The sequence below is a fragment of the Arachis hypogaea genome, chromosome 10 (assembly GCF_003086295.3).
Source record: "Arachis hypogaea cultivar Tifrunner chromosome 10, arahy.Tifrunner.gnm2.J5K5, whole genome shotgun sequence".
Classification (NCBI taxonomy): Eukaryota; Viridiplantae; Streptophyta; class Magnoliopsida; order Fabales; family Fabaceae; genus Arachis; species Arachis hypogaea.
Genome location: NC_092045.1, coordinates 16,930,181 through 16,939,871, shown reverse-complemented (window position 1 = coordinate 16,939,871; position 9,691 = coordinate 16,930,181).

Genomic DNA, 9,691 nt, shown 5'->3' with positions numbered 1-9,691 from the left:
TGAGCAAACAATAGAGCTTTTGACTTTGAGTTGTGCCTTGGATCCTAAGGACAATTTCAAATCATTTAATATTGAAGAAATTAGCAAATTAGCAGAGAAGTTTTATCCCATTGACTTTCCTTCTAATGAGCTAAATATTTTGAAATCTCAGTTGCAACATTATCAGCATGATATACCAAATCATTTGAAAGGCATTGGTACACTTTCTGAATTGTGCAACAAGTTGCAAGAAATAGGAAAATCAAGAACTTATCACATGGTTGATAGATTAATACGTCTTGTTTTGACTCTACCAGTGTCTACAGCAACAACAGAAAGAGCTTTTTCAGCAATGAAAATTGTTAAGACAAGACTCCGAAGTAAGATGGTTGATGAATTTCTTGCAGACAATTTGGTCATCTATATAGAAAAAGAATTAGCAGCTATTTTCGACACAAATTCAATTATAGATGATTTTGAAAATAGAAAAAAACGTCGAATAGCTTTTTCATGATACAAAACTGTAAGTGGTAATTTTTATATATTATTGTCTTACTTTGATTGAGATTATATATTTATTTTTTTTAATTTTATCAATAGAAATAGTAATATAAAATATTTGTAGTAAATTATTAAATATCGCCCCCCTAAATAGTTAGCCTAGCTCCGCCCCTGATTACAGTTAATTAAGAAGAAAAAAGATTGAAGTTTAAAATGCTGTTTGGAGAGTTCCTAACTTAAAATAATTTTGTTTCAAACAAGAATATTAGGTAAAACTTAAAAAAAAAATAAAATACACTTTTTAGGATAAAGGTTCTTTAATTGTGATATAACTTAGATATTAGAATTTGATTTAAAAACAATAAAATAACCATTTTGTTAATTTAGATATCAAAATCTGATTATAGAAGAACTAAAATAATCTTTTTCTAAATTTTAAAAAGACAAAAGTATTCTCTTTTAAGAATATTTATAAAAATACTAAAATACCTCTTTAGAATTAGGAATTTTAATTTGTATCATAAATTATAAATTTGAATTTAATTTTAAAAAATAAACAATATCCTTTTAGATTAATTTAAAAAGATAAAAGCTTTCTTTGTTTGTTTAATTGTATTAGAGATTAAAATTTTGAATTTGATTTTAAAACGAATGAATCACTAGGTTGGTTAATTATAAAAAAAAAACTAAAATATAATTTTCAAGATACCTTTAAAAAGAGTAAATACTTTTTTAACTAATTTTATTTAAATATATGTGAAAGCATGCATTTAAATTTTATTTTAAATGTTGAATTGTTGACAAATTATTTATTACCAAATTAGTTTTTAGAATTTGTTTATCAACAACCACATGCAAATTTTTGTAGAAATTGCAACTTATTATATGTTGCTGGTCACAAATAGAATATAATGTATTTTGCTTGTATTTATCTTTCTGAAAGAAAAGAGAGTACTATATATATACAAAAATTACTAGTTTTTCACAGTTGAATTTGAACTTAATTAAAAAGGTATTTTAATCTAAAATTAAGTTTTTTATGAAATTAAATCATTTCTTTTAAATATTTATACAGATAGAAAAAGACATATGAATAATAGTTTTATCTATTATAAATTTTCACATATAGTAGCCTTTTTTTATATTTGAGTGAATTTTTTGCATAATTTTTTTTATGCCATTTTTTTTCATAAAATAATAACCAGCATTGAACTGTAGATTTTTTTATAATATAAGCTCTAATATCATTTTATAAAATTATTTTTCCCAAAAGTTTGGACTAACAGGAGGAGTAGATGAATCATTTTGTCTCCAACAAGTTTAAATAAACAACCTAATCTAAAAAGGTATTTTTAATTTTTTTAAACTAATATATTAACAATCAATCTCTACATCTAAATTATTTAATCAATTAAGTCTAACCAAATAGCTTTAAGCTAATTTTTCTCTACGTTCTTTTTTTTTTTTTGTGTTCTCTTCATTCTCTTCTGCATTCTCTTCGTTTAAGATTAATGCTCTATTATCTGATTTCAAAATTTGGATCAAATTTTTTTAAAATCAAGCAGTGAAATCATCTTTGAACAGGTATTTTGTTTTTGAAAACAATGAACAATTTAAGTTTAGACTATCCATTGAATCAGAGGGAATTGGATTATTGTTTTGAATCAAATCAAGTGGCCGAAGTGTAGTTTGAATCTAGTTAATGTAGTTCGTTAGTAGTTTATGGATTGAGAATGTTGAGATATGATCTTTGAATTGTTCATTTGGCTTATGAATTTGAAATATCTGAGATACGAGGTTTCTTAGAATAAGTGTTGTGGCTTGCCACCACGTGTACCAGGTTAAAAACTCGATACTCTGTTGACCCTAGGATATAAGTGTGACCGGGCACTATATAAATTTCCGGGAATGTTACCCCCATTGAGCAATATTGATTATTTGAGAAAAAGCTATGCATAGACTCTTATGGATGCACGTCGGGGGACAGTCTAAGGACAATTCAGACTTGTCGGGTTGGCTGGATAACCGACAGATGAGCCTCATCAGCCATAGAACAGGCATGCATCATATGCATTTGTATGCTTTGCTTGGCTTTGAACTTGTTTTGGTTTGCTTAATTGTTAAACTGTTCTTAACTGCTACTTGAACTATTTGCTGTAACTACTACCTAAACTTGTGCTTTCCTTGTCTACCTTGCCTGTGTTTGTCATGGCATGCTACATTTAAGAATGAATTTTGGTGCTGAGTTAATAATTGTGCTATTTGATTGCGTGGTTGGTTTCTGATTGAGATTTTTCTTATAAGAAAGGAAATGTTTCGAATTTCTGAAAGATTAAACAATGTTTCTTTAAAAAGATTTTGAACGATTTCCTATTGGTTTTTTAAAAGATTCACAAGGCAATGATAATCACTGAGTTTGAAAACAGTTTTCTTATTGAATATCTTCTTATGGCAACTTTGAAACTCCGTGGTGAGATCGTGTGGTTAGGTTCTCACCCCCTACAGTTTTACCTTTTTAGGAACCGGGTTAAGAAGCATTAAGAAGAGTTATACTACGTTTGGTTTATATGTTATTGTATTAATTAGCTTATTTTCTTCCCTTGACTTTATTATTACAAGTTTATAAGAGGGATATGTATTGTATGTTTTATATGTATATTATATTATGAGTTATCATGTAAGGTGTCTTGTATGTGAATCTATGCCTGCTTGTATTTTTCTTAAGATAAAGTATTTATTTCCGGTTTTCAAATAAATCAGCGATACAGTGTCGAGTCACAGGCTCCTATTTTAGTATTACGTATATAAAGTAGTCATAATACTTCTTGCTATCAGAGTGGCGCAGCCGTGACTTTTTGGTAGTGAGGGTGTTACATTATGGTATCAGAGCGGTCCTTCCTGTAGAGCCTTGGGAATGGACTAATTATGCATCAATTGCATACTCTAAGAGTCTGTCATGTAATAGCTCTTGTTTGAATAATGAGAATTAGAGCTTTATGCACATGACGATCTACTGATTAATGCCATTAGTCTTGCATTGCATAATTCCTAGTATTAAATTTGGCCGATTTAGCACTAGTGAATTATGTACATTGAAGCACCAATGGGTTATCATAGACATTATGCGAGTTATAGAAGATGTGAATCACGGGTTTTGGGAATGTTAGGAGTTAATTCTTGAGGCTATTTGGTTAGGTATCTTAAACTCTGCGAATATCATGTGATTCTTTGCTTTTTCTTGAACTCTGTCTAAGCTTTTTCTTTGCGATTCTTTTCTTCGAAAGTGATTAGATTATCTTCCAATCCTGCCCTCTTGTTCACGTGCGCTCTTGTTTGATCCTAACTACATATGTCTGCTTAAAATTCTTAGTGTATTTACCTTCTTTATTTAGGCACTTCCTCTTGAGTCATGTACTCTTTGATATACATTTAAATCTGTTTTGATGCAGTATACCTTTTTAAGTTCTTATTCTAAGTCCTTTGTAAACAAATTGTGATTTAGTTTTCCTCTTATTTGACAATAATTAGAACCGTTCTTCAAATCTTAACAAAATCGCTTTTGATTTGATATATATACTTTTCTATATAAACTTGAAAGTTCCTTATACAGTTTAAAACTAATTGTTTCTAATACCTCGCTTGTTCATTCACTGATTTATAGAAATATTTTTACTTTAAATACAATTTGATTTTCTAACAACCTTATTACAATTTTTACGAATATCTTTATTTGATTATGTATTTAAGTATTCTTTAAAAAAAATATTTTTGCATCTTTTCTATTGATTTTCATTTGACAAAGTTATTTTAAAGTTGGCATGTGCTATTTTAAATGAAGTTTTGAAAAGTTTCCTTATTTAGCAGAAATGTGTCTGTTTGCAACGCACCACTTATTTCTCTTTATGAATTTTATACCCTTTGAATTTGTTTCAGTATAAAGAATGATCTCAAAATTTTAAAAAATAAATAAATAAATAAATATATTGTCATTGACTTAAGTTGTCTTTATTTCTGGACTTTTATTCTATTTTAGTCGGAACTTGTTTCGATCAATATATTATCTTTTTTTTATTCTTTCCATCAAAATTTTTTGAATTAGATTCTTTCTTAAGATATGATTTGACTCTTTAGTTTCATATTTTACATTTTATGTGAATTCTACTCTAACCATATTCATTAGCTATCATGTAGATTCTTGATATCACGGCTTCTAATTTTGTGTTTCTATACATGGAAAACATAATTCCTCGATAAGCTTTGAACTCGTTTTGCTACACCATACCTTATGACATTCTTTTGAGATTCTGTTTGGATCTTTCTGAAGAAGTTGATTGATGCGTCCTTTGCCTGATTTTATTCACAACCAATTTTTAAATTTTTGATGAGAATCGTTTTTACTTTTACATGCACTTCTCTACATGAACTTCAAAATTTTTTTATATGGTTTAAATATTTTTATCTGTAATACTTCACCTATTCTTCTATAGACATGTGAAAAATAATTTCTACTTTGGATTTCTTTCATTGACTACAACTTGATTTACTCCCAATTTTATCACAATTTTTATACATATTCTTATGAGATTTTGCATCTAAATATTTTTTTTAAGATTTTTGAGAAAATATTTTTGCTCATAGCTTGATTAAGTTTTATTTTATAAATTTTGCTTATCTAATTTTAATTTGAGTTGTTTTGATGCAATACCTTTTATATTTCTTTTAAAAAAGTGAATTTATTCATTTTTAAGTTTATCCATTCCTTGTGGATGCTACCATTGATTTTTAGTATTCTTTTCAGCTCAGCTTAGATTTGGCTCAAAAGAGTGCACCGTTCTTCCTTTTGATTGTTCCTTTCGAAGTTCTTAGATTCAAATTCCTCCCTAGGATTATAACTTGAATTCCTACCAACCTCGCATTTATTTTTATGCAAATTTTTATTTTATTATGTAAAATGTCTTTCAAGGCTTTCAAGAAAATATTTTATCCTTAGCCTAACTAAATTTTCATTTCACAAATATTGCATAATCTAGTTCGACTTGAAATTGTTTTAATATGACGCAATATTTATGTTTTTACCAATTCTCTTGAATTTTGTATATAATCGCCCTGTTCTCTTTTAAGATTTCTATTGAAGTTCTTCGAAATCAAAATGTTTTTCTATTTACATTTCGATTCTTTCTTCTGACATACTTCACGACTTTTGACCATTATAGTTTGTTGGTGACTAGAGCCATTCCTTCATATTTTTGTGAACTTTGTGCTTCTCTAATTTGGCTTCAGCTTGTTTTAATCTAATTTACCAATATCCTTCTCTTGTTTTCTTTAGAGTTTTTAGATTCAATATTTCCTGTTAAGACGTGAAATGACCCTTTCTGAAACATTTTCTCGTGTCTATACATTGTTGTTTAGCTGTAATCCTACATCTCCTTCCGAATTTATGTGAATCTTATTCTTGTCGCTTTTTCTTTTTTTTCTATGGTCTATTATCCTTCTGAGTATACTTGAGATTAGTTTTGGTGTCTCGTGCGACCGTTAGACTTAGTAAACAACACATTAGCCCTTTAAAACACGTTTGATGAACATGAAAGGTGAAATTTGTAAACATATAACGTAGCAGAGAGTTGTGGAATCTTATTTCATGTGAAAGAGTTTTATTAATGTTAAGTTTGTGACTACTAAGATTTGCAAAGTGTTTGATGAGGTTGAGAACCCTCGGATCAACGGATGAGTAGATCGATGAAGTACGATTGAGAATGGTGGAGATAAGTTATGTTGAATTTGAATAGTTGAATATCTGAGTTGGTGTGAGATCAGTATACGAATGTTAAGCACGTCGTTCTAATCCCAGCCTGTTTTATAACCTTTCACTGCCTTGCTTTGCCACTTCATGTTTGAACTATGTCATCATTTGCATCAAGCTTGTCTTGTAATTTCTGTTTTGCAATTGCACTCCAATCATTATATCTTTATGCTATGAGGTAATCAAAGTATTATATATATATATATATATATATATATATATATATATATATATATATATATATATATATATATATGTATATATATGCGTGCTGAGTTTTTTTTTTATTTTTTCATAAAGTGTTATAACCATGTAATACTTTCAATAATAGACTAATTTTTTAGGACGAAATTTTTTTATAAGGTAGGTGGAATGTAAGTCCCAGAATTTTATTATAAATTAATTTCAAGTTTAATTATTTATTTATAGCTTTAAATTCAAAATTTTTTTTATTAAAGATAATTAGAGTAAGTTTTGATTAGTTGAGTTTGAAATAAATTAAGATTCTTATTCAAATTTTATAATTATTGAGGTATTTTTTATATTTAATTTATAAAGTTTAGTAATTGTAAAATAATAAGAATTTTATATGATTTGGTTTAAATAATTGAGATTTTAGAATTTAATATTTTCAATTTTTACAGACAAAGAAAATTAATTATATTATCTCTAATTTTAAATTAAAATACTTGATTGGAAGTTAATTAACAAATTGATAATTAAATAATATTTTTAAAATAAACTTAAAGGATTAAATTAGATTTTTAATTCATACCCTATACCCCTAATTTTATTAAAATTACCTAAACTACCCTAATTAACCTTAATATCCCCAAATTTAACCCTAATCCTAATTTTACCTAACCCCTACCCACACTCACTCCTCACCGCCACTCACTCACAGAAACCCCAACAAGAAAAGAAAAGGAGGGAAACGGAAAGGGGAAAAGAGAGGGGAAAAAGGGAAACGAAAACAGGAAAGAAAGAAAAGGGGAAAGGGAGAAGAGAGGGAGAACAGTGAGGAGGGGAGAGCATTGCCGGCAGAGAAAGGCGGAGGAGGAATCGCTGTTGTCCAGCTTGCCACCGCGCTCTGCCCTGTCTTTCGTCGCCACTGCGCCATGCATCACCGCCGATCTGCCTCGAAGCCACTATCGCGATCAAAACTAAGGAGAGAGAGGCAACTGCGTGAGGAGGAAGCGTCACCATCCCGTGGAGTCGCGCCGCCGCTACTGTCTATGCCATTGCCGTCGCCCTCACCGCGTCACGCCGCCACAAAACCGTCACCGTCATCGAGCTTGAAACGGAGAAGAGAGCGCGCTCGATGAGTGAGAAAGGATGGAAGCTAGGTTTTGTCGCTGTATAACTCCATTGCTACCTCTGCTATGCCCTGTTGAAGCTTCTGGCCGCGCCTTTGCGTCGTCGGAGCTCCACGCCAGCGCTGGCACCGCCGAAAATCGTCTCGGAAGCCTGTTTGCTTGGTAAACTCTAAACCTTGCTTCAGCTTCTTTGTCTATTAAGTTGATTTTCACCGTTAGAGTGGTTGCTGAGGTTGTCTGTGTCAGGGGTCACCGCGAGTTTCTCTGCCGCCGCAAAAAGTCCATCGCCGTCTAGTTGCTGCCGCCGCTAGAACCACCGCCAAACTTTCTACAGTTTGGTTCAGTCATTATTCCTTCCTTACGGTAAGAGTTTACATTTCAAAACCTTTCAAAAATCTGTATTCTAGTATGTTTGAATAGAAATTCTAAGGTTTCGGTAACGTAGGGTTGAATCCCGATTACTGCATGTCATGATTAAAGCTATTGTTGTTGCTGTGAATGGTTTGGAGCTGAAGTTGCATCCATCGCCGTTGCGAGCCAAGAGAAAATAAAAGAGAGAATGAATTTGTGACGCGTTCTAGAGTTTTCGAGTTTCAACTTTTGAGGTAGGGTTTTTCTTAAAATCTATTTTATATTACGGAGTTGTTGTAAATATATATTAATGTGAGAAAACATATGTCTGTGATTATGATTGTCCTATAAATATGGTTGTCTGCTGGATTGAACGACTGGTTGCTTGATTGCTTGAGTAGTTTGTGATCGCTAAAAAGAAATTAGTTTTAAAGGTTATTTAGTTGATTATTATGAAAAATGGCTTTCTCGGTTTTGAAGCTATTTTTGATAATGTAAACGAATTGGGTTTGGAAATGATTTGGATTATGGAGTTGAATTGATTTTGGAAACAGTTTAATTTTGAGTTAGTCTAATTTTATAAATGACTTTATAAATGATTTAGTATTTGAGCTGGTTTGATTTTAAAAAGAGGCTTATTATTGGCACTGATACGCTTTGAAAAACAATTTGATATTGGAACTGGTTGAATTTTGGAAATGAATGAGATTTGGAAATGGTTGAGAAAGGTATGAGAAATGTTTGGATGGGACCCGAAAAGGGTGGCAGTGTTCGAGTTTTAGAGGAGATGCTGCCAAAATTTTATAAATTTGGAAGTTTTATTTAAAGCAATTAATTAAAAGAGATTTGTTTTTAAACATTCTATGTTTTAATATTGCTTTATTTATCAAAGAAAAAATTATGTTTTGAATTGGGATTGTTAATGAATGGAATGGAAAGAAGGATGATGAGAATTTTCTTTGAAATATGGTTTGTGAATGAATTAGGAAATGAGATGTGGATTAATGAATGATGATGATGTTGAGATATGGATTGAGAATGTTGAGATATGATATTTGAATTGTTCATTTGGCTTATGAATTTGAAATATCTGAGATACGAGGTTCCCTGGAATAAGTGCTGTGGATTGCCACCACATGTACCAGGTTTAAAACTCGATAGTCTGTTGACTCTACGACGTAAGTGTGACCGGACACTATATAAATTCCCGGGAATGTTACTCCCATTGAGCAATATTGATTATTTGAGAAAAAGTTATGCATAGACTCTTGGGGATGCACGTCGGGGGACAGTCTAAGGACAATTCAGACTTGTCGGGTTGGCTGGATAACTGACAGATGAGCCTCATCAGTCATAGGACAGGCATGCATCATATGCATTTGTATGCTTTGCTTGGGTTTGAACTTGTTTTGGTTTGCTTAATTGTTAAATTGTTCTTAACTGTTACTTGAACTATGTGCTGTAACTACTACCTAAACTTGTGCTTTCCTTGTCTACCTTGCCTGTGTTTGCCTTGGCATGCTACATTTAAGAATAAATTTTGGTGCTGAGTTAATGATTGTGCTGTTGGAGCGGTATTTTATAACCCACAAACTTACCGGCAAGTGCACCGAGTCGTAACAAGTAATATCTTACGTGAGTAAGGATCGATCCCACGAGGATTGATGGATCAAGCAACAATAGTGTTTGATAGGATTAGTTAGGCAAATAGAAAATAGTGTTGGAAGTTCAAAAGCATTAACAG